General features: G+C 37.2%; 2 long non-coding RNA genes across 2 annotated transcripts in view; one reads left to right on the forward strand and one right to left on the reverse strand.

Annotated features, from left to right (window-relative positions):
• LOC135212654 (uncharacterized) overlaps positions 1-26767 on the reverse strand; it is a 267561-nt gene that overhangs the window by 229786 nt on the left and 11008 nt on the right. Inside the window, exon 2 of the long non-coding RNA XR_010313959.1 lies at positions 16873-16971. This is a non-coding gene — a long non-coding RNA (uncharacterized LOC135212654). The remainder of the gene's footprint in view (positions 1-16872; positions 16972-26767) is intronic.
• On the forward strand, positions 5471-6424 carry LOC135212896 (uncharacterized). Its single transcript, XR_010314014.1, has 2 exons — positions 5471-6033; positions 6210-6424. It is a non-coding gene; the product is annotated as an uncharacterized LOC135212896 (long non-coding RNA).

The following is a 26767-nucleotide window of genomic DNA, read 5'->3' on the forward strand; positions in this document are numbered from 1 at the left end:
ATTCGAGCTCACTTTCGGGATGTGAGCCTCGAACGGACATTGGGGGCATATATTCATCCTCACTTTCATCAGGACTGATGTCCTCATCACTCGATGACCATCCGCCATCAAAATGAGGACTTGCGACATGTTCCCGATCAAGCTCCGATAGATATTAATCTATGTCCCTTGGTTGGAGGCCTTCCAAATGCCTACGAATGCCCCTAAGGACGCCCACATGCTTCCTAGGGGTAACCAAAGGCATACGCTGTGTTCCTGAAACACTTTCAGCCACACGTGGCCGCACAGAACGGCCTTGAGGCGTGGGGTCATGCTGGGTGCTTGGCCCCTCGCCAGCATCCAGGTCCAAAACTCTCCTTACACGATCCCTTCCGACGGGTAAAACGCGCCTTTCGCGGTTCACACGTCGTTGAGACATATCTATGAATGTCCTGTAGCAACACAAATGCTCAAAGTCTCGCACAAGTCCAGAAAAACACGCTTTTGACGAAAGATCGCTCTTGGATGATGTGCCACTGATGCTGGCTGGAGCAAGAAGAAGGGATATCGCTCATGCGCACTTGGGTCACGCTTCAAAACAAAACGAGGCCTTGATCCGTGAACTTCCAACATCCCCCAAGGTGCGTGATTCAAAAGTTTTAGGCTGGTAGGCCTATAAGTATTTTTCAGCGAATTTTAAAAAAACTTTTGTATGTCGACGTAAAATACGTCCAGTCGGCACCCGAGAAACAAAAAATGTCGACGTAAAATACGTCCAGTCGGCGTAAGAGGGTTGAAATGAATTTAGCTAGAAACGGCAGCCATATAACTCCTAATATCAGTTGACTTTAGGAGGAAAACTCAGAATAGGCCAGGCCAGACATAGGCGTCTCCGTTGAGCATTAAGGACACATCCCAAGGGGAGTGTGTAGCTAGTTAGGTACTTCCTAGGCCTATTCATAAGGTCACTTATTCCGTGACTCTTTCACTGGCCGTATGTCTGTTTCCAGAATGATTTGCCAACGGGGGAGAGAAGCTACCCCCAACCTCAAGCAGTCACACCTGACATTCGTTCTCAGTCCGGCTCAGTCTATCGTAACAGACAGACGTCCAACCTTGTCTGCCCATAGGCCTAAACAAAGGCACTAACTGGCACGCCCTAAACTCGGACAAAACAGACGCCATCCTCTCCAAATTACTCACCATAAGGGACCCAGATTGCCACTGCCGGCTCCGTAACCCTTGTCTCCTTGCAAGTGCTATTATTACCACCAGATCATCAATTTGGAAACCAGTCTGGCATTAAATGTTGAATTCGGCCATTTTATAATACTGGGGATGATAAGAGTAATCCAGACAGTACACGGCGCTCCTTCCACGTGGCCTAAATGCGTTGCCTTTATCTCAGGCCATTCAATGTTTCCTTTGTAAATAAATGTAATTTAAAGCTAGCAGCCGAGTTCTCTGGCGACCTTCCCAGCATAAAACAATCTCAAAACTCCAGGTAAGACATAAGCGATCCATTTTTTCATCTTTCCCCTTATGTTTTTTATTGGTGGGTCTAAAAGGTAATATATATATATATATATATATATATATATATATATATATATATTATATATATATATATATATGTATATATAATTAATATATATAAATATATACATATATTAGATACATTGGAAAATGGGATTTGTGGATGCAGATATCAATTTTTTTTTTTACATTTGTGGATGTGGATGTGAATATCAATGTTTGAATTTGCGGATGTGGATGCTTGTTTGTATGTTTGTATTGTTTTTTTCACGTTGCATGGAACCAGTGGTTATTCAGCAACGGGACCAACAGCTTTATGAGACTTCCGAACCACGTCGAGAGTGAACTTCTATCACCAGAAAAACACATCTCTGTCTCCTCAATGGAATGCCTGAGAATTGAACTCGCGGCCACCGAGGTGGCATGCCCAGACCAAACCGATCACGGCGGTGAGGCGCTTGCGGTTGTGGATGCAGATGCAGATGCAGATATTTGATGACCATACCCTCGTGGATGCAGATGAGGATCCGGATACTTTGTAAATCTAAATATTTTAGATATATCTAATTGTTAAAGCGGCTATTTTCAATCAAAAAATTCAAATTTATATTAATATTTGATGTACTAATTGAAAGTAGAAACATAGTGATACAAATGCATGTGTGTGTGTGCATACTTTCATATGACCGTACAACAGCGTTTTAGTTGTCTTAGAACAAGGGTATTTCATGCTCATTGCATTTTAAGGGTAACAAAACTCAATGCCACACTGTTAAAAAAACCCGTAGTTTTAATAAGAAAATTACCGTAAAAATATACGGTTTCCAGCCGTATTTCAGAAAACGGGTGGCCATCTGTTTTATCGTAAATTGTTAATATCTTTTACGGGTCATTTACCGTAATACGATTGCTATAAGACCTCCTACCCAAAATTACGGTCGCAGGCCCGTATTTGAGGTATAGTCCTTATCATAATGGTTCATATAACTTAAATATTTTCTGACAGAATTGTGTTAAATGTTAAGACTAAGCCTATATGAAACATTAAAAGCTTAAAATTTTCTACTAAATCATTAAAAATACAATATTGTGGAAGTTATTAGTTTTATTATTATCGCATTGGCATCTGTCCATATGAAGTTGCCATCCGCTACCATCCCACATAACTACAGAATTATTAGTGTATTAATATAATAATATACTTGTACATTTACCATTTCCAACATTACGTTTTATGAAACGGACAAAAAATAAAAATTCCACTGTATATTCAAAGGACTAAAAACATCATATATACTACGATTATCCCGATCAGATACGCATTTCGCAATGCGTGTGTTTTCATTTCTGGCGGGCGGAGGCGCCGAAACGAAACACTTGAAAACAATGGAAGTCCTTCAGCTCTCCAGTGATAAGTCTTCTTATGGTTTCTTCTACTGTTACGAAGAGTGAAGTTGTGAACAGCATCTGGTGAGTTTTAAGACCAGGTGTATGCTTTTGTATTTTATATGGTAAAACTTTACTGTAGTTGCGGCCTATAATAAGATTAGATTAGGACTATTTTGTATGAAGACCCTGCCTCCGTCAACGGTTCGCGGGACGAGTATTTCCCCCCTTATACAACCTGTATATTTAGATGGCAATAAATAATCCAGGACTAGTAAGTACAATTACCATACATTGTTTAGTGAAGCTATGTAGTAAACTTTTGATAAACATCCCATTAGCATAGATTGTTAACCTAGACCATATACCTATAGTGTAAACAACCGAGTGGACTAGCTGAGGCCACGTTAACCGTGTTCGGACCCACCTTCAGGAAAAGTACTTTAACATGCCCTGACACAGGAGATGGGTACCAGTCATGAGTCTCATGTCTCGAGGTGTTGCTTCACGACCATTGATCGTGACTGGTGCCCATCTCTGGTATCAGGACATGTTAAAGTACTTTTTCTGAAGGTGGTTCTAAGATGGTTAAGGTGGCCACAGCTAGTCCACTCGGTTGTTTATCGTAGGCTAAACCAGTCTGTGGGAGTCACTAGCCTAACTGTATGGGTACATAGCAAGTAATTGTGTTATGTAACTTGTGAACTTATGGGATCTGGTAGGCTGTACATTTAGGTGTGAATAATTAATCATAATATGTTCTTTTATTTATAATGAAGTAATACCATGTATTAGACTTGAAAAGTCTTAAAAAGGACAAGTGCAAAAATAGTATTCTAGACTTTGTAAAGGCTATATTCTGGTTCAGTCTTATGTAGCCTATACCCTTGAGTGGTATTAACCTACCATAGGTTGCAGAATAACAAGGTAGAGTGGCAATCCCTTTTTCAAAGGAATATCCTGATATTAGCTTAAAAAAAGCATGGCTGAATATCAAGCAAAATAGTCTTGGCTATTTAAAGAGAAAACCAGTTTGCAGGAGGGTTATAAGTTGAGAGAAAACTTAACAAGATCTTTTATGACTAGCTTAATGTGGATTATATTATAATTATTAGCCTATGCCAGCTAAAACAATACCTTGGGTTAAATAAATTACTTCCTAGACTAGGTAGGGTGGCCAGACGTCCTGCTTTAGGAAGGACAGTCCTGTTTTTGAGCATTCTGTCCTCTGTCCTGCTTCACCTTAAGAAGGACGCTAATTTCTCCTGCTTTTTGGGTTTGTCTAAATAAAAATATTAATGCTAAAAATATAAACAAATACATATACGAAAACAGTGAGAACTGATGGGCAAAAGAACCATTTATTTTTTTTTCATGAGGCCAATAATTTTATATAGTGGCTGTTGGCACAGTTAGGAACACTAGGCATGGAGCCGCAGTGTACTTGTATCTGTCCAGCCATTTACAAAAGACTTCTAGCCAACAGAAAACTCTTAGAGATGGCAAGGAAAAGGGCAAAATGCAAACATCAGATTGCTAATTCCTTTAGTTTCCGAAATAATGTTAATTTTTTCACCCCAGTTATGTAATAAATTGTTCCATCTTCAATACAATTGAATATTAATGAATTTCAGTTCTTTATTCATACACTATTTGAGATTTAAACACTCAAGTCAAGTTTTATATATATATATATATATATATATATATATATATATATATATATATATATATATATATATATATATATATATATGATATATATATATATATATATATATAATATATACATATATATGCATTTTATATTTCAACTCCTCAATAATCATGCTTAATTTAGGTTAAATTGGTGTTGGCAAAAAAAAAAAAAAAAAAAAAAAAAAAATGAGTCCTTCTTTTTGGGAATTTGGAAATGGCCACCCTAATACTAGGAGCTTCAATTCATTCCAGAGATGTATAACTTCAGTATTTGTAATAACTCTCTGCCATCATTTGTTTCATATTTCAATCACTATAGGCTACACAGAAATGAGATTAGTATGTGTATTTCATGCCCACTTGAATGCTGTGAGCAAAATTTTTAAAAATACTCAATCTGTCATTCTGGAAGAATCAGAAGTTTTAAAAGTAGTTATGTAAATAATGTGATAACTTTCTTTAACAATGGTAGATCCTAGGCCTGCTTGAATTTTGCAAAATTGGGGAAGGTTTTTTTTTTCATCTAAATCATTAAATCATATAATTATTAAATATATACTATATATAAGTAGGATTGCATGTGACTAAATCTGATCATTCCTAACTCTTAATACATTATAGTAAGATTTCTTATCATTGCATGCTTATGCTCTGAATCTCTCAATTTGAAACCACCTTTATGCTTTATTTTATTTCAAAGTTTATACCTTTCTATGTTGTTTGTGATGCTTCATATGATCCTCTCTAATTCCACATCTCAACTTTTCATGCTGCTGTTCCTAATATACTATTTTCAGGACTGTCTTTATTTGTACACTATTACTACCTTTAAACTTCCCTATTCCTATTTCCATGCTATATAACTCAAAATTTTTGCCTTTCATAGTATGAATGTACTATTGTATGTGTGCAATGATTAGTATTTGAATTCTGCAACTTCCTCGCAGGGACCTTATAATTTGTTAATCTGCATTCTGATGCATGATGTATCCATAAACTGTCCTGTCTAGTAAAATCCATAATTTTTTTTATGTAATATCAGTTACTCTTCCTACCAGTTGTTAGTGTTTGGCCTTCTAATTGTCACCCACTGTGAAAATATTTTTTTTCCTGGCAGTTTCTGCAATAAACAATGCTTCACTTAAATAATATATATAGATTGGCATTTTTCTCTGTTTTCTCATCTAATTCATGCTTTCTATTCCCACCACACATGCTACTACAAAATTCTATTGTTACAGTATTTCACCAAGGCTTAATTTTCAGGAACATCGGTGCTCCAGGCTATCCGCTTCATAGTTGCAGTTGATGGAAGATTCATCAACTCAGACTTGACCTCACTCGTGCTGCGATAGCCATGGTTTTCGCAGCATTTATGATATTTGATATTTATTACCCATCAGAAGCTTCAGTCACAATGGAATTTATGCAGAGGTAAGCTGTTGTAATAAGTTACTGGAGTTTTTTTTTTTTTTTTTTAATTTAAGAATATCAGGGAAGTAATTTATATTTAAATGTCCATGTACTGTAACTTTGTAATATGTGTGGTGGTCAGTAGTTGTTTTACAATATTTTTACCATTATGTTCATATATCTTATCATTTTTACAGGTGTTTCTGAAAAATAAATGCAGAAAAAGGGACAAAAAATACCAGAACAAAGAAAAACGTGGCACACACCCATCGAAGAATATTAAAGTTCAATGAGCTTATGGAATAAGGAGTGAAAAAGCATTCACACTCTTCTGTATAAATAATTAATGTTAAATTTTGTGTTAAAAAAGTTAAAAATCTGTTTTTCATGAATAAAGTTTTTTGAAAGTTAATCTTCTCATTATTTTCTCCACTTGGATATATGACCTGCACAAGGAATTTTAGGTTGCTATTTCAATTGTAACATAAAATGCAAAGAAATATTAACATTAAATTCAAAGAAATATTAGAAAAATCATGTACAAATCTCAAAAAGTTACTGTATACTCTATGTCAAATAAATTTACATAAATATGTTACATGTATAGGATTTGTTACCAATTTTAGCTTTTATCTGTTTAGATATTGTATGAGATGTAATTATAATTTTACAAAAAATAAATTTAAAAAAAACATGTATAAATGACTATTGGTAAAATTTACAAATGTTTTATAAAATGTGGCCCCACAAGGAAGGTATGAAAAATGTTTTTAGGATTATTTTTTTCTTAAATTAGCCACTCCAAAGTTTGGCGGGTGGAGTTGTGTAGCACAGTGATATACAGGGTGGGGCAAATCAAATGCCCGAGTTTTGATCGGCTATTAGGAAAAGCAAAACAATACTTACAGAATTATTTGTTTTATTTGAATCAGTATACAATGCTGTTTGTGTGATCACTTTTTGAAGATGGCATCAGGAAGATGGTGCCATCTGTTGCGATGCACGGTTGAAGGCAATGTCTGAAGTTTTCGGCTGCTCTTTGGCACATCTCGATGAGTATTGTAGCGATTTCCTCCCGGATTCGCATCTTCAATTCTTCCAAACTGTGTGGCCGAAAGTGAGATGAGCCGAAGAGCAGCTGAAAACTTCAGACATCGCCTTCAACAGTTCATCGCTACAGATGGCCACCATCTTCCTGATACCATCTTCAACAAGTGATCACACAAACTGCATTGTATACTGATTCGAATAAAACAACAAATAATTCTGTAAGTATTGTTTTACTTGTCCTAATAGCCTATCAAAACTCGGGCATTTGATTTGCCCCAGCCTGCATATATGTATTTTCACACGTATTTGAGAAAATCCCGTAAAAATATTAACCGTAAATTATACAGTATGTTATGGGTTAACTTAACGGTAAAACCGTAAATTTTACGGTTAAAATTTTATACAGTATTTTCTCAAATACGGGAGAAAATACGGTACATTAAAAATTACGGGACCCGTTTTTTTAACGGTAAATGCCTGGCAACATTACTGCCAGGATTTTTACCGTTTTTTCAACGGAAAATTTTTTACAGTGCATTTATCGCATTATAGAGAGAGAGAGAGAGAGAGAGTTTCCTAAAAAAAGAAAATGAAAAACCATGTCTTTTATGATTACAACTGCTGCAAATGACATGAAATTACTAACAACAAATATGCTTTAAAACATATATGCTGTAACGGAGCTACTTATAAAGTATATATGCTGTATGAAATGTGTAATTGTATATCATTTATTCTGAATAATAAAACGAAAAAGCCCAATTTAGCCAAAAACAAAAAACAAAAAATCTACTTTTAGTTACAATGTACGAATATGAACTATTGAACACTGAGCAGTGGGTGATATCCTCATATCAGCATTCTCAAACTGCGGATATTGCTCGCAACACTACCGCGGATGCGGATTTATAAAAAATGCAGATAGACCGCAGATGCGGATTTATAAAAAATGTGGATAACCGCGGATGCGGACGTTGATATCCAATACATCTATAAATATTAGATATATCGGATATCCACATCCACAGATTATCCACATTTTTTATAAACCCACATCCACATTAGTGCTGCGAGCAATATCCGCATCAGCAGTTTGAAAATGCTGATAAGTTGCTATCATCCCCTGCTCAGTGTTCAATAGTTCATATTCGTACAGTTCGTACGTTGTAGCTAAAAGTAGAATTTTTTTTTCTAAATTTGGCTTTTTTGTTTTATTTTATACAGATTACATGATACACAATTACACATTTCGTACAGTATGTACTTTATAAGCAGCTCTGTTATAGCATATTTGTTTTAAGTAATTTCATGTCATTTACAACAGATGTAATCATATAAAGGCAGGATACTGCATTTTTTAGGAAACTCTCTCTCTCTCTCTCTAATGCGAAGAATGGCTTTGAGCTTTGTTACCATATCATGCAATGAGCACGAAATAACCTTGTGATAAGACAACTAAAATGTCCGTGTATTGCTATCATTGTTTGCACATTGATATAAAAGTAGACACACACATGCTTGAGTATAACTTATGTTTCTACTTTCAATTAGTACATCAAATATTATGTGATAACACAATTTTGATTAAAATCGTCTTTAATAATTAAATATATCTAAATTATTTAAATTTACAAACTATTCGAATCCGCATCCGAGAGAGTAGGTTCATCAAATATCCGCATCTGCATCCGCACCCACAAATTTAAGATTGGTTATATATATATATATAATATATATATATATATATATATATATATATATATATATATATATATATATATATATATATATATATTTCATAGCCACAATCACATATTTATTTCGCAAATTCACACGTTCCGACGTGCAAATTCATCAATACACACACACACACACACACACACACATATATATATATATAATAATTATATTATATATATAGATATATATATATATATATAATATATATATATAGAATATATATTTATTATAAATATATATATATATATATATATGTGTGTGTGTATGTATGTAGTATGTATGTATGTATATAGACAATGTAAACTGCATACAATTTAAATTTCAAAACTAGATAACAATAAAATTGAATTTATAAAGCTTTTCATTCGTTTCACACTTAAAACAAGTTTAAAACATTATCAGATATCCTGAACCGATGAGAAATTATTTTTCCCACTAAATTTTGACACTAATTTTTCTTGGGGAACTCGGTTTCTCACAAACAGCTATAAAGAGAAATGAACACGTTTAACTGTTGGGCTCTGAATATTGATACTTACTGCAACAATAACTAAAGTAGGTATTTTCCATTTGTGGTTTTGAATATGAGGAGTTCACTGTGTTCATTTTTTCAATTAAACACAGGAATAAAATCTGGAAAGCCCATGTAACAAAGCCAAAATATTTTTTTTTAGAAAGCCCTACCTCTCTCCTCATTAGAAACGAAATTGGCCATTATCGTTAAGCCAGCAATCAGCTGGCCGTCATCTTCCAGAGCCTGTTATCCTTCAGAAGCTGGCAATTTGCGTAACCCGTTATCCCTCGTTCGATTCGCCATTTGAAACAATAATTGGAAACTCTTCATACTTTAAAGAGTTAAATCACGATCATTCGACTTCAAATGACCGTGCAATAAACAATGGAAGTGCAAGTGTCATAAACGAATCTATCTACATTTTTTTTATTCAAAAAATAGATATATAGCTTACAAACTTTACGCTATTATTAATAAAATTAAAATATTGTGCGTTCATGACTAACGAGAGAAACTAAAAAAAAAAAGTAAGCAGGTATATCATATATACATAAATCATCAACATCTAACTTGAGCACTTATTACAAAAGGAAAAAATATGGAAATTGTAAAAATACTATCCTTGTACGAGTTTCTTTAACAACCAAGAATCGTGGTCAAATTAATGACTGATATGTGCTAGTTTCCTTTTGGCCAATACCTCAGCTCTTCACTTATCCACAATAACTATCATTTACGTATCAAAATCTTCCATGCAATATATCCAAAATTAGTACTCAAACCCCCATCTATTTTTAGCTGCATACACTGGTAATATGTGCTGCGTTTCATCAAATGATTACTATTTTCATGTTTTAAAATCTGTCATCTCTATTTGGCCGCTAATAGGTTATGTACTATCACGCACAATAGTTCGTTCTCTCCGCTGATCCAGAGTGAACACGAATCCGCGACTATGAGTATGAAACCCCGAAGCAGTTGAACAAGTAACTAATGGAGCGTCAAATAGATGTCGCGCCGTCAGGCCAAGGAAGGAGGAGTGGGCAGCAGGTATTTTTATTAATGCTTTATTGAGGTATATGGTTTCTGCTGAGCAATGACTATACCATTTGTCGTTCAAGAATGAGTGTGTGTAGTTATAGTATGAGAAATATTTGGTAAATGAAATATTGAATGGTTAGTTATTTGGGTGAACACGACTGGTATACATTAAATTTGGATATCCTATTTCGTAGTTGCGCACTTTTAAAATATATTCAATATTTCTATACAGTAAATGTTGAAGTGCAAATGATCAATTTAGAACATTTTATCCCTATATATGCTTATATTATCTCTGACATTTGGCCACATAATCTTTGTTGGAGTCTGTTGTGTCATATGCTTTACCTAGTATATTTTCCTGTTTTTAACCATGCTTTTGATGCTTTTTATCATATTTTGATACTCCGTAGTTATTCCATACAAATCCTTATATTTTGGATTTAATCTTGCAGTCTGATTTATAAACATTTACTTTTTTACCGAAACGAATAGTTGCTTTTTGTTTGAATTACGATGGAATACACTTAACTCTTTGATACTTGGTAGTGCAAATGAGAGCTTATGATCTCATAACTTGCACTGGATTGGATTATTATATTTTAATCTAACGTAGGCCCTATCTCATAGAAAGTGAGGAATGTGAAGAGGGCTCCATTTCAATTAACTTTTACTATGGCGTAATAACAAACAATTAAAAATGGTATCCAAAAAGGTATTTTCCAAAGGTCAGAGTTAAAATTTGTCAATTTAAGTGTTCGTCTGTTGCTGCAAAAATATAATTATCCCTGTCTGTCTGACGCTCTTAATCCGGTAAACTAATTTGATATAATGAAGTGTTGAAATTTCTGACATATATTTGTAGTAAATGAGATATGTATTGTACTACCATAACAGCTATGCCCGAGGGACGCGCAGATTCACTAGAGGTGATTGCTGAACGAGGAAGGATAATCGGATTGTGGGAGAGTGGAGCAACAGTGGTGAACATCGCTCATCGAATTGGGAGAAGCGCCAAAATGGTAAGGAAGTGGATCCGAGGGTGGGAGGAGGAGGGCTCTATGAAAACGAAGCCTCGAAGTGGGAGGCCACGTGCAACCTCGCCCAGGACAGATGCCCTGATTGTAGCAGCTGCTGAAATGCATCCTATGAGGACATCTGCACGACATACTGAACATCTGGGGTTAAACTGCAATCCCATGACCTTGAGACGCAGACTCCATAAAGCTGGGATTCATTGTTATATCCCAGCATACAAAGGATGGCTCACTCCTGCACACAATGAATGTCACCTTGGGTCTGCTCTGGAACACCTTCCGCATGACGAAATTACTGGAGAAATGTCATCTTTACTAATGAGAAGGTGCTTTCAGTCCGTGGCAGCACGAGTTAGGCATTGTTGGCGTCGGCCTAACACTCGCTATCAGGAGAATCACATACATCACCGAGCAATGAGTGGCGGTGGCAGTATCTTTCTGGGGATGGATGTGGGCATATGGTCCTGGTGAGCTTGTCAAGATCGATGGCCGCTTCACAGGAGAGAAATACATCGAAATCCTCGAGCAAGTGTTCCTGCTCCTGGTGTAATAAAGTTGGTCCATGACCAGAGTCCCATCCACAAAAACCATGTGGTGAGGGACTGGCTACAGGATCACCCTGAAATTGAAGTTGTGGATTGGCCATCGAAAGGATGTGGCTTGAACCACGGCTACCAGCGTACCCGCTGGGCATTAGAAGCTCAAATCAATGACCTGTGGGAGGGTGTCCGTTGACGTCCCCACCTGTGTATGAATCTTGTAGATTCCATACCTGATCGTCTGTGTGAGGTCACAGATGCAGATGGAGGTTGGACATCCTACTCATTGTATATTATCATACTAATAATAATGATGAAATATTGACACTAGCTCACGTGTTTTTAGTTATGTTCCTTTTACTTGATTACCGTTAATGCTAATGTTTTGGAAGATCATGCATATTCCAAAGGTTTAAAGTAAAAAGTAATATTTTAAGTATCTCAAAATTAAATGAAAAAAAAAATGTGATATTGGTTCAAAGTTATCTGCCAGATTGTCGGAAAAATGTGGTGGTTTTCTAGTTTAACATTTAGTCAAACTGAAATAAGCCTTCAATTTTGAATATAGAAGGCTTTGTAAATATCACTACTTTTAGTTTGTCATTTTGAAATAAAGGGAATTACAAAATATGCACTTCATTCCAAGAAAGGAAGGAAAACAGATTAAGATAATAAAGTTGAGACAGAATAAGAGCACAGCACTTAAGAAACTAAGGCTGGAATATTGAAAGGGGGTCCAAAAGGTAGAAGAAATAAGCCCTGATAGAATTAGTGGAGCTAAAAGCTGCAGCCTACGAATGGCCATATACCAGGCAACTTAACTCGCCAATGCAAAGGTAGAAGCTAGTGGTTCCTAACCCTCCCTAAGATAGGAAATGGTCAGGGAACGGCAAGGACCACGGCAGTTGACTTCACAGAAGAAAAAAGTTAAACTCCTACAATAACATATTAACTCTTTTACACATTAGAATTAGCTATAACTACATCGGCACTAGAAAACTACTTTGCTTCTTGAAACACAGAAATTGAGTTAAGTTATTTTCTATTACAATGTATTTTGAAAACAAGGATGAAAATATCCTTAAGAAAGAAATATAGTACAATTGATAATATCTGATATTTTGCAACTGACCTGGTGCTAGGAAGAAAATAAGAACACGAGGCTTCTTCACACCATAATCTAGAAAAGAACTTAAAAAGTTATCTCTCTCTTTCTCTCTCTCTCCTAATCTTTGTCTTGTTATATTCTGTGCTTCTGTCTTTCTCTTTTCCACTAAATATGAACTTGTTATATTGGTGAAAGTATCTTAATATTTCATATTGTTTTAGTTACTAAAATTTAGTAAATAAAGAAAATTATATATAGCCGTAATTTTTAAGTGTTATTTCCCACATCACCCGCCTTCTCTATGGAGGTTGGTTCAATCATGTATTATATAAATATATAGACGTGTGTCCGTGTGTGTGGTTGCTACCTCAGTAAAGTAAGTGAACTGAAAATTTTGCTAATTTGCTGCAATAGATGTTCTATATATATATAATATATATATATATATATATATATATATATATATATATATCTGTGTGTGTGTGTGTGTAAAAGATATAATAATCTATAGGAAATGCTAATTCATAAATACTGAGTTCCTAAGCACTTTTCTCATATGAGGGCCTCAGAACCAGAGTCTCGTATATGCCACTTTTTAAAAAATGAGTAAATTGGCCTCAAAGTTTATCATTCATTACTCTGCTTCTAAGGACCCCCCCCCCCAAAGATATCGATTTAAACTTAGTTTCATATGAAAGCTATACTCTTTATAAGTTTTTTGTGAAAATTTGAAAAAAATTGTTGGGTGCGCTTGCGCGCTAGCATTCAAAATGTCTGCCAAACACATTTTTTTTTAATATTTGAGTCATAACAAGCACTTAAACCATAATTGAATGTGTTTAAACGATAATAAAGTGTTATCATATTGTTGTAATAATGATGATGATATTAATAAGAGTAATAGTAATAATACTGGTAATAATAATGATAATACTATTAATAATAATATTGATAAGTATAACAGTGTGCTGAAAAGACGATACATTTTTTTGTGATAAGAAACCGAGTATTGCTAATGATAATAATGATAATAATAATAGTAATAATAACAACAATGGGAATAATAATAATAATAATTATAATGATGATAATAATAGTAATAATAATAATGATGATAGTACAATAATATTAGTACTAATAATGACACGATGATGATAACCTTTCATCATCATAAATACATCGATACTTATAATCAATCACAAGAAAATACTATAATAGAATAGAAATAATAATATTATGATGGTTTAATAATGATGTTGACGATGATAACCTTGAATCACTATGATGTTTAACCATCAATAATACACAATAATAATATTATCATAATTTTTTTTTACTACTACTACTACTACTAGGGCCCCCATCCTTTAATAGAAGCTGCAATGTGAAGGGGACTTAACTCGATCAGATTGCAGTCTGTTAGCTCCAAACATCGCTACCAGCTGTGACCCTCATCCACTACTACTACTACTACTACTAGTACTACGACTATTATTACTATTCTAATAATGAAAAAAATGTTGCACGACATCACTATGCTCACTATCACTGCCAGAGGAAGACATAATGTACTCAAATAAAGAGTAATTTAGACAAAATAACAGCACAACACAACGGATAATCGTAAATTAAATCTCCCGCTATGATCACTGAAGTGAGATGTAAACATTGGCGGGAGATTGTAAGCTGCGCGGTGATTGGTCGATGCTTACACGCGCCTTATGGGGAAAAACGCTCATTGGCCTAGAATTCGCTACCCGCAAAGTGACGCGCGCTCTCATTGGCTTAATCAGCGCTAGTGATATGCGTCTATCTGGTCCTCATGAAGCGTCCGAGCGGCTGCCAGCACCGCTCGAAGTCATGTTCTTTCCTGTAGCTAAAATCGATAATTCCGACTGTCCCAGTAGGAATTTCGACCGTATGTAAATGGTGGAATGGCCTAGAAATGCCTCAAATACACAGAGAAAAGGTTGTCAAATCTACCAGTATGCATAACTCCAAATCCGTGGAAGTGGCATATACGACTTTCTGGTTCTGGGGCCCTCATATTTATTTCGCATATTTCCTTAAATGCACATTTAACACTCAAACCCAGTATCGTCAACAACAAAATGTTTACGATCACTCTCTTAATTAACGATAATAGATTATGGATACTTTACTCTATGCTCAAGAAAAATACCTGCTGCCCACTCCTCCTTCCTTGACCTGACGGCGCGACATCTATTGGACGCTCCATAGTTAATTGTTCAACTGCTTCGCGGTTTCATAGTCGCGGATTCGTGTTCACTCTGGATCAGCGGAGGGAACGAACTATTGTGCGTGATAGTACGTATTTAAAAACAAACTACTCTAGTCCAATCTGAGGGAGACTATTTCTCTTCTATAATTGGTTTACTACGCCAACTGCATAATGTGGATGAATAAAGAAACTAAATTAACGGTTCATCTCTATAATTTACAGCTTACATTTCCCTTTCTAAACAGTTACTAGTTCGTAGGTACAGACTTGACCTGGATAATTATCCCTCTACTACTCTTACCCAGGTTTTTGGTTGCCGTGGAAAATGAACCAAACACGTCCATTCACAAAGGTGCACGTGGAATTCATTAATCCATAATTTTCCAAGGTGCAAAGAGAAAGATCTAACCAAGAAACAGAAGTATGAAATTAAAGAAGTCCTGGGCCGACTCGACGGCCAACGTCACGAAAACGCTTCTGCATTCTTTATCCCCTTTTTTCATTAAAGGTCATTACGATTTATGGGTCGTAAACTCTCAGATTATTTGACAATCAAAGATTCTGGATCAGAAAAGTCTTCGTGATGAAATCCTCTGCTCCTGGATGACAAACGAGCGAGTTCCCATTGTTGCTCTAGATGGGGGAAAAATGCAGTCAGTTCCTTCCTTTAGGCAGTACAGGTTCCTCGTACATTTACAATAATAATAACTTATCTGAAGGTCTGGCTTAGAAGTAGAACTGTTTTTAAGCACATCACCACTTGACATTTTCGGAAGGTCAACCGAGACTACCCAAAAGGCACGATCACGTGGGTATTTTTTCTTGCTTCTTTCAGCATCTGGCCGCTGAACTTTCCGCTAAGAAGACAATAGCGGAGCCAAATTAATTAAAGACCAATAACGAAAATGATGCTGGTTACTGGGCTTTCAGAAGGAATTAAAGGGGTTGCAGCCAACGGTCGATAGGACGCTGCAAAGAACAAACTAAAACAGCTTCAAATGACCGATGATCATCTACGCAAAAAAAAAAATAAAAAAAAAAAAAAAAAAGCCATCCAAAACCTACACGAGGAAATACTCCATTCGTTCAGTAAACAATGATACTTCCTGTCCAAAAATTCATTTCCGTAATGTGTGGTGGAATCAATGTATCTCCTAAATTCAAGATTTTCAGCATTTTTATTCCGCATAATATTGAAGTGAATTGCTGTAATAATAACTAGTTACCTCCAACAACAGTGTTTAAAACAGAAATATACTTCTTTTGCCTGCATTGCTTGGACCCAGGAATTTGGTAACAGTTGTTCAATAACAATTGCGGGTGAAATGCACTCATTGATGAGTAAAATTTTTGTAAAGGATAAAAAGACGCTTTGTTGTATTTCGCATAATATTACTGCAGTTTCCTTTGTCCCTCATTCCTCTGAATGTATTGTTCCAATTGGCGATGGTTTGTCAATACAAGGAAAAAATTGCAAATTTTTGCGTTTGTTTTCGGTTCCGAAGTAAAACGAAAAAAAAAACAGGGGGGGAGTACGAAGCAAAAACGTGAACGATTTTCAGCAAAACCAGGATCCATACAGAACAAACCTTTTCTCTCGAAGTCGGGTAAGCTGCCCAGCGGCGCTCATTCGTCCGACTGACTGCCTTCGCTTGATGAGCCACGTCCTTTGGAACAAGGGCCCTAACCTGAAATAATAATAATAATAATGTCCATTTTCATTAAAAAGCTATGCTGTATAATGCAATTATCTACAAGCATAACGAGTGAGTGGAAAGTTGACATTGTAACCAAAAATATCAATAATAAAGAAACGGCTAAACAAAAATATCAATAACAAAGAAAAGGCCAAACAAACTATTCCTTAAAGCATGAGCCAATCGTACCACTTTCCAGCCAAATAAAAGGTTTTACTAGTGAATATGAAAAGTATGAGTTATAAAAGCTATCATCTCCGGAGCCAACCTCCATCCCACTCCGCCCCCAAAGTAAGAGGAAGATATTTTTCTAAGGAGACTGACATGAAGATGAAGAAACCTAAGGAGGGAAAAAGGTGCTCTGGTTGATGTTAAATCAATTGCAATGCTTGAGATTTTCCCTGAGCCTCTGGCAATGAAGAGATTGTTCGAATGAACTTCATAGATGCAGCAGTCTAATTAAATATTATATCTACATACATTCGTGAGTACTATTAAAAATGTGACGTCATGGAATTTACTTCTCTGACTGGGCATACATTCTAAACACGGACTGAGTATCTCCGCTGGTATCATGAAACCCCAATTCTTATCTCTGCGTAAAAATAAGTCAATGGTGTTGCATAACTTCAGCCTACGACAACAAAGGATACATTACTGTCTGACCTATTATTCAGCAAATAACTGGTAACGCAAACCACCCATTTTCCTTGAAAAGAATGAAGATAAAAGCCGCTCCACTCGAGGTGGTCATTAAACTTTCTTCCATTCACTACTCCATTAAGTAGGGCAGGAAAACACTTTCGCATAATGACAATGTTTCTTGTTAAGATCCAGATGTTATGTAATTTATTTCGCAAAGATGTCCCACTGAAAAAGTCGTACCCTATTCCACCATTCGAATCCTAAGGACTGAGGTGCGTCTTTTTGTACTTGAGGTAGGTATGAAGACCATAATATATGAATCGAATTGAGACCATGAATTTGGATGCTGATTCCAAAGTTAATGAGCCAATCTATTATGCTTCCATAACATAATTACTTTAATATAAGCCAATCTATTATGATTCCATAACAAAATTGCTTTACTATAATTTTCTAGTCTCTTATTTCTCGTTGGACGATTGGATTTCGAGCTCGGCTACCAATCCGGTGGTCCGAAGTTCGATTCTCGGTTCGGCCAACGTGGAACCAGAGGAATTTATTTCTGGTGATAGAAATTCATTTCTCAATATACAGTGGTTCGGATTCCACAACAAGCTGTAGGTCCCGTTGCTAAGTAACCAATTGGTTCCTAGCTACGTAAAAATATCTAATCCTTCAGACCAGCCCTAGAAGAGTTGTTAATCAGCTCAGTGGTCTGGTAAAACTAAGATAAACTTAAGTCGTGAATCTCACATATTACTTTTGCAATCGTGGGTCCAAAAGGAAAATGTCTATTAGTGACTTTTTTTAAGCATCATAAGCAAGCAGTTTACCATACTTGGCACCCAAAGATGCATCAGCACATATGTAGTCTGAACGCAGATGGTAAGGCAAAACTTTCACTAATCTGTTAGAAATTGCCTCTTCGCTAACCATTCCTAAATAGTACATTTTCCCTTTTTTCAATTTTAACACTGCTACTGTGCATCTTTCTGTAAACAGATTATCATTAAAGTAAAACCTATGAAAATCATCGCCAAACTTTTTTTTTATTATGAAATTTCTTTCATTTATGGTCTGGTATCTGCACTTCTGCAAAATTCGTCTTCACTCGTATGAAAACGCAAAAATTTAATTTTTTTCAATTAGAAAAATATTTAGTCCCACAAAGTACAAACAATAACTCAATGTGTAGCATCATTTGCCAAATAGTATTTATTTCAACAGAACATATCTACCACTGGAAAGAACAACTCATAACTTTTTAGGAAGGCCATGCATTTAAATAAGAACTATGTGAATCACAGGTCATTTGCTTTCCTCAATCAATTACCAAATCTGTGATCTTAATCAAGCAGACCTAGTCATTTAATTCCTAACAACTAATTACCTAAGGAAATAAGCTTCGACACATCATCGCATTTTTTCCATTAATTCCATTAATTCCTTACAGTGCAATGGCAAGGTTCTTGTTAGATTAAAGAACATTCATAAATCTTTTACATATACACGGCCAAATATCATCTGCGCGCAAAACGAGCATACATTGGTAAATCCCAATTTGCGAATTCAGAAAGAACTGAAAAAAATCGGTAAGACAGCCATTAACACCATCACACTCCATACACTGATCATACTGGGTTTCTCCCTAACTGATTCATCAATAATACTAAACCCTAAACAAGAACTTCCACATAAAATTTTTTTAATTTTTCCAGTTTTCAAATAAACAGGCCTTTCTATTTAAGCATCCATATATTGTTCAATGCTATATTTACATACAGACATCAGAACAATGCAAAACTTGTAACAATGTGAAAACTAATCATCAGCAACAAACCAATAAATAAGTACGGGAAAACTATTTCTATATACATACAATTTTAAGGTGGGGAGAGGTGTGATGGAAACTTCAATTGTTCTGGAAGGCTGAAAACGAAGCCATATAATAAGAAAAAAGTTACAAGCTACATCGTAACTGCTTATACAGCTGCTACTGTCCTAAACTTTGGTGACAAGAAAGTCATGAGATACTAAGTAGCACATATATACCAGAGGCAAGGTGTAAAAAATTGTAAAGAAAATGCACTTCATTAATGCATGACTTTCTCAACCAAGTATCTTTCTTTAACGTTAACTTAAAATGTAAATTTCCTGACACTAACCACTCCACATGAAACATTCTAGCATAAATAGGTATGTACATATCCAAGCTAATAAATAATAAAACGAAGTGTGTATGGAATTATAATGTGACCACCACAAGTTGTAAAAATTCTGACCTCTCAAAAACTGAAGTGCAATAAGGGCCATGGGCATGACCATTCAGGTGCAGAGGCTCTGATCACCGAGTTTAAGCTGTCGAAATTGTGGTTCACATTCCCATTGACTTTCATATGAGCAGCTAAAACCAAACTAGAAGGGTTGTCCTGTGGCCACAAACGAAAAACAGACAGATCTCTCAGGAATGTGTCTTAGCCCTCTTTCAATACATCTGTGAACAGTTGCATTTCAGAAGAAGGAGAGTTCAGAGAACCTCTAAGGGGTTCCCCTGTTATTGATTCAGTAGCATGAGTTGAGAAGCAAGGTTGAGTGGATCTGACCAGTGGTGCTTCAACCATCAGTGAAGCAGCAAGAGCTGGAAGATTTGCCAGCGAGGAACAAGTTTCTCCCAAATGACATATGGCTGAGGACAACCATCCATTGCCAAGCAGATTGTTTCTGCTGGGATAGGAACCAGCACTATACTTCAAACAAAAGCTATGGAATACAACCACTCTTTCTTGACACCTTTCATTGTTTACTTTCTTGCTAAAAAAAAAAAATGGAGGAAGTTTCAATTTCAATTCCCCGGTAAGACATCCAAACTAGACTGTGGCCAGAGTAAAAGGTTTTGATGATGGTAAGTGAGTGAGAGATTCACCCCCTCTCACACATTGACTACAAATTAATCCCTAGCTACCGTTTTTCAATAACTGATTTCAACTCACACAGTAGGACACTCCTACACAACAGGTGGTAGTTTGTACTCAAGCAGAAACAAATGCAAAGGGCAAGGATGTCAATGTCAAGGATGTATCAAACCATAAATTCCTTAACCCTTAATGGATGGATGCCATCATATGAGTAGCAATAACAGGTTTTGAGTGGTGGATGGATTCACTCCTGGTGAGCATCAATATTACGCACCACAGTTCAACGAGCTATAAATGACTCTTGGCAACTGAACTCTCAGGCCCCTTTAGCCAAATGGACGTCTAATGAGGTTAACTGTGGTCTGTACTTCAAAGGAGAATGTTATGCTCTCCTTTCTTCCATGTTGTCTTTTCATTTATTTCCTCATAAATACGCCCAGGGATTGCTGTTGGTTGTAGTTCTTATCTTTTATGATAGTATGTCAGCTATAATTGTAATTTTGCAAAGAAAAGTGCAAAGAAATATTAGAAAAACACAAAAAAGTAAATAAAAAAACATGTGTATCTCAAAAAAAATATTTTACAACAAATATACTCAGAATTTGTTACTGATTTTAGTTCTAATCTGTTATGAAACTGTGTGAGGTGTAATGATAATTTTACAAAATAAAATAAAATTACAAGGGGTTGTAAATAGTCATTTTTAACTACTCATGGAAGCTAGATTGAATTTTTTAGAATCTTTTTCTTACAACATATGAATTTACATATCTTCCTCTTTCCATTTTTTTTTTCTTTTTTAATTCACCGGCCTCAAAGTTTGTCAGGTCTGGGTTGCTGAAGTGTCTTTAGGCTGGTTCTTAAGGGTTAAGCTAAACTGCATACGACCTGGTCCTTAAGCTACTTGGAAAGAGAGGAACTTCATTACCCTTGACTGCCCCCACCTAACTGGATCTAGGTCATCGTGAAGTACAGGGAAGTATCCAGAACCTACCTTACCTAACCTACCCTAAACTAGGCCTCTGGACTGAGGGGTTTTGTCCCTTTGGAATCCCCATTCTAACCTGACCCAGGGTGCCATAGATCACAAATGAAAAACTGGGTTGTAACTGGCTCCCTCTTAGTGTTACACACAGATATTTCTTACATCAAGGTTGGGAGATAACTCCTGTTTCAATATTAATAGTGCAATTCATCTAGCATATGCATTTATCTGTGGAAAGGATTACGCCATTTCCTGATGAATGAGGATATTTTGCTTGCTTTTCCATATAACTTTCAACTTAACACCTTATTTCTGGGCTCAACCTGTGCCGCTCCGTGAAATGCTCCTTATAGCATCATTTCTAAGGTATAAAACTGCTATATATACCAGAGAAAAAAGTTGCATGGAATGCCGGGCATATGCCTAGCTCGCTCACCCATATAGGGTGTCGATATAGTAACTGGGGCGTGAAAACCCACTCTCAGAGGTCTCTTACCAATTAGTTATCTCGTCTCCCAACATCTCCCGTTACTACGAGGTGCCGTTCTACATCCCACCACTGCCCGCCACCACCCCTACCACCCATACATACCCAATCATTCCTTTCAATAGCATCATACGAAGTACAAGTGTTTTTTGTTTGTTGATATTTTGTGCTTGATTTTCATAATGTCGGACCTCCTGGAAGCTTCCACTACTAAGTTGAGTACTACTATTGGTTGTGCTATGCACTGAAGTTGCGATTTCTTTATCGTAGGTATTTCCTACGAGAATATGGTCTTGATCAAGGATCGTAGATATCCGAACCCAGTCGGCCATTTTGATGTCGCTACTTCACGGAGCTTTGTTTACATGTTGATTGACCATTAGTTCCTCATACTAATTGCAATCATTTTTTGTCCTAGACATATGGAAATAAATGCACTTTTAATATTTTGTATGATTTTCATACGATGTTTACGTGGGTTTTAGATATTTAGTGATTTGGCATACACTGGGCTACTGTCCGAGCATTACCTGTTCGAGTCATATCCTACTTTAGGGAGTTTCCCTTGGTTTGACAACTTTTGAGCGCAATTTATCTTTGCATCTTAAATCGGCAAATCACCCGATTTCGTAGAGATATTATTAAGAGTGATATAGCCTACCTGACCATATCGGTATCTCACCCGATGTTGGAGACCTAGGCTATTCGCTCAGCTTATTTTTCTTTTTTTTTTTGTCTAGCTTAATATTATGTTATATTCATTGTGTGCCATTATTACCTAATTATCTATTATTCACTTTAATTTTGGTCATTTAGTTTTGTAAGCTACATATCTCGTAGTTCAAGTGGATCTTTATCATCGGTAAGGTTGTCCCACCTGACCGGTCATATGGTCCACTTGATCGCGACGAACCAGTTCGCTCTGCCGCTCCCGCCTAGTATCCCTTCGGGGAGATACCTTTTATCACACGATTTAGGTTACTTTTAGGCTTTATTTTATAGTCTATATCGGGAGCGACGGAATATGTAGCGATATGGTCATACCATGAGTTAGGACAGTGACGCTTTTCTATCTGGTGTCGACTGGCTTCCGAACGCACCGGATAGAGCAACTTATGCGTACACTCAGTCTTCCCTTTTGGGTTTCCACCGCATTATTTTGATTCCGTTACAACCGGAATAGTTCTACACACTAATATTTTAGTGTATTGATCAGATTCAGGTATCTCACCCTGTTCTGATATCGTAGATTACACACAATAGAATTTTGTCGGTTGATCTCGGAAGAGGCATACAGACGTAGCCTACAAAATCTTATATTCTCTTGTTTACTATGCACGAAATTCTCTTGTTTACTATGCATGAAATTTCGGAGCAGGCGGACAGACTACGTAACCGATATCCGCCGCTCAATACCTTTTGGTACAGTATACGTCTACCTTGGTAGCGATACAATCATTGGAGAATATTTTTTTCCTTAAGTGGATTTAGTTTCCCGGAGCAGGCGGATAAATACGAAGTTAGATCCGCCATAATTTTCAACAGAATAGAAAGATTCATAGACTAAATGACCGAGCCGTATATGTTAAGACTTAGTTATAATATACAGAAGTCTATTTTGACTATATATGTTATAATTTAAGATTACGATAAATAATCCGGGGCTTCCGGTAGTTTATACGTATATATACAAATTGAATACTTATGTATCAATTTACCTTACAGGTGGTGCGTTGTCAGATGACAGCTTGCGCAGCTGTCCTTCAGCAAAGGTGCGGACATGAGGTTTGCAGGTCCCATGCACCCTGCGCCGTACAGGTCGATGACCTCATCGTCTGGCATCCGGATGCGTGTGAGATCTGTTATGGGCTTTTTGCCGATATAACCTCGGACTCGGTGAGTATGCACTTAGATATTTCATTACTAATTATGAGATATGGTATTCAAGAAATGAACAAATTATTTTCTTTAGTTTTAAGAAAGTGATAATCCTAATTAGTACTTCTTTTTCAGACCCCACAGGCTTTCAAGAAAACATCTCTTTCAACCCTCAAGATCTGGGTTGGCGGATTTGGCCGTAACGTCAAGGCTAAGAAACCTTATATTCTATCAGAGGAGTTATGCACCCTCCTCTACCCAAATGCCAAGATGTCAGCGGCAGTTCCCAAGGAAGTGGCTGCACCCATTATCGCCAAGATAAGGGAAGACACGCAGTCCTTGCCTGAAGATCTTGAGGGATGGGGGGAAGAAGTGTTGGAAGACGTGGCAGCCATCAGCCTTGACATAGAACCAATGGTTCTGGATGCCAGCGATCAAGGTAGGGAGGTAAGTGGGGCAAGTAGTGTGCGGTCTAAGATTCCTGTTCTTAGCCCTGCACCATCTTTAACATCTTCACATGCTTCTTTTCAAGGGTTTACTGCAAAGACCATGGTTGGGGACAAACCAGGCTCAGTAATCCCAAAAGTCAAACACTTGAGGAAGGCCTTATCTAAGCCAAGTAAACCATCTAGGTTACAGAGACTTACCAAGTCATTAACTGCATCTAAGTCTTCGGAGATTCCGGTAGCAGCTACTCCCCTACATCACGGGTCGAGATCAAGGAGCTCCAAATCTAAGGCTTCAGAACCTTCCTTTGATCCAGTGGCCTTCTCTAATCTTTTAATGGAGAGGATGGGAAGCATGGTCCAATCTCAGATTGGAACTATCTCGGATCGGTTGCAGTCTATGGACACTTTTGCCCAGAGACTGCAAAACCAGGAGAATATGATAAAAAATCTCCTGAGAACCGGACTGCCACAACAACAACAGTTTGTGATGCCAGACGCTTCCAAACTTCCGGCTTTTGTAAAGAGCAATCCGTGGCGATTGGCTTTAAATGCACCATTCGTGGATGGCATGTTAACCATAGAAGGATGTGGAACTCGGCCGGTAGATGACTTTGAATTCTACCCGCGGGATTGCAGTTTCCCTTCCCAGGATATGCTCGACTGACAGAGGAAGCGCTAGTAAGACTAGATAAGATTCCTAAGGAGACGATGATCTATCCTAAGGAACAGGCTCAGTCCGCATGGGCCCGGACATTGAATGAATGGGAGTGTGTGAACACAATGTTGTCCCCCCATAAGAGTTCTTACACAATGTTTGTAGTAGAAGGTCAAACACCGACACCTTGTACTACAAAAGTGGTTGGTCTGGCTCTTCAGGCGGCTATGGAGGACAAGCCCATGCCACAACTAAGAGAGACGGAGTTGACTTCTCTACTTTTTCCAGGAGATCATGAATGCTGGGTTGACGCCCCAGCAACTTTCACCACAGGGAAACTGAACACTGTGCCTCTACACAGTTCAGTGACAAACTTCCGAGACTCCCAGAATCCTTGGTCAGAATTGAGTATGAGGCACGTACTCGATTAAGTAGATCGATCAACTCCGCTACAATGGCAGAAATGGCTTCACTGGTATACCAAGACGAGCCATTGTTCAAGATCCTTACCAAGTCTCTCCTCCTCACACTTCAAAGAAATGCCTATGACTTCGCTGTAGCACGCCATAATTGCAGAAAGCATGTGCTTTCAGAAGCTACAATATGGCATGAGCCAAATAAACTGATTAAAGCCTCAATTTGGGGCCCAGACTTATTCCCGGAAGACATTATTAACAGTGTCTTAGGTGAGGCTGCTAGGGTCAATCAAAGTCTCAAAGTTCGTTGGGGCCTGATGCCAAAACGAAAATATGAACAATCAGGAAATCAGACAAGAGGCAGGAAGAGGTTTAGGAACTTCCAATCATACCAGACTCCATAACCCCAAGCTGTCATTCAGGCGACGATTCCTGTACCTCAAGGGACTCAGCCGTCTACATCTAAATCCCAACCCCAACAACAACAATATGTTTGGATGACTCAGCCTCCTCAACATCAAGCTCCTTCTCCGGCTTTTAACCCCTCCTTTGAGACACAAGGTGTGTTCCATGGGTACAATAGGTACGCCAGAGGTAGTAGAGCCAGAGGTAACTTTCATAATAGAGGTGGAAGGACTTCAACAAGAGGCAGAGGATACAGGGGCAGACAAGGAAACAGACCCTCTTCAAACCATTGAGACATCTCAGGTAGGGGGAAGACTATACAAATTTCGGAGCCGGTGGAAGTTCAGCAAGTGGGCTTCCAGCATAGTATCCAAGGGTCTGGGGTGGAGTTAGATAAAAGAGCCCCCTCCACTAACTAGTTTTCATCAAGCTCCATCGGCAGACTGGACCTATACACCAAAGATCTTTTGCAAAAGAATGCAGTAAAAGAAGTAAAATCTTTGAAATTTCAAGGACGCTTGTTCAGCGTTCCAAAGAAAGACTCAGCACAAAGAAGGGTGATTCTAGACTTGTCACATCTGAATACTTACATTCAATGCGACAAGTTCCATATGTTGACTATCTCGCAGGTGCGGACCTTACTTCCCCGTGGGGCCGTCACCACCTCTATAGATCTTACAGAAGCTTACTATCATGTTCCGATAGCAAGGCATTTTCGTCCCTTTCTAGGATTCAAACTAGGCAGAAGGGCATACTCATTCAAGGTGATGCCATTCGGACTCAGTATAGCGCCCAGGATATTTACGAAGCTGGCAGAGACAGTAGTCCAAGAGCTGAGAACTCAAGGAATACAGTTAGTGGCCTATCTAGATGATTGGCTTATATGGGCCAGCAATGTAGAGGATTGCATAAAGGCGATAAACAAGGTCATAACATTTTTGGAACACTTAGG

The sequence above is a fragment of the Macrobrachium nipponense genome, chromosome 41 (assembly GCF_015104395.2).
Source record: "Macrobrachium nipponense isolate FS-2020 chromosome 41, ASM1510439v2, whole genome shotgun sequence".
In the NCBI taxonomy this organism is placed as follows: domain Eukaryota; kingdom Metazoa; phylum Arthropoda; class Malacostraca; order Decapoda; family Palaemonidae; genus Macrobrachium; species Macrobrachium nipponense.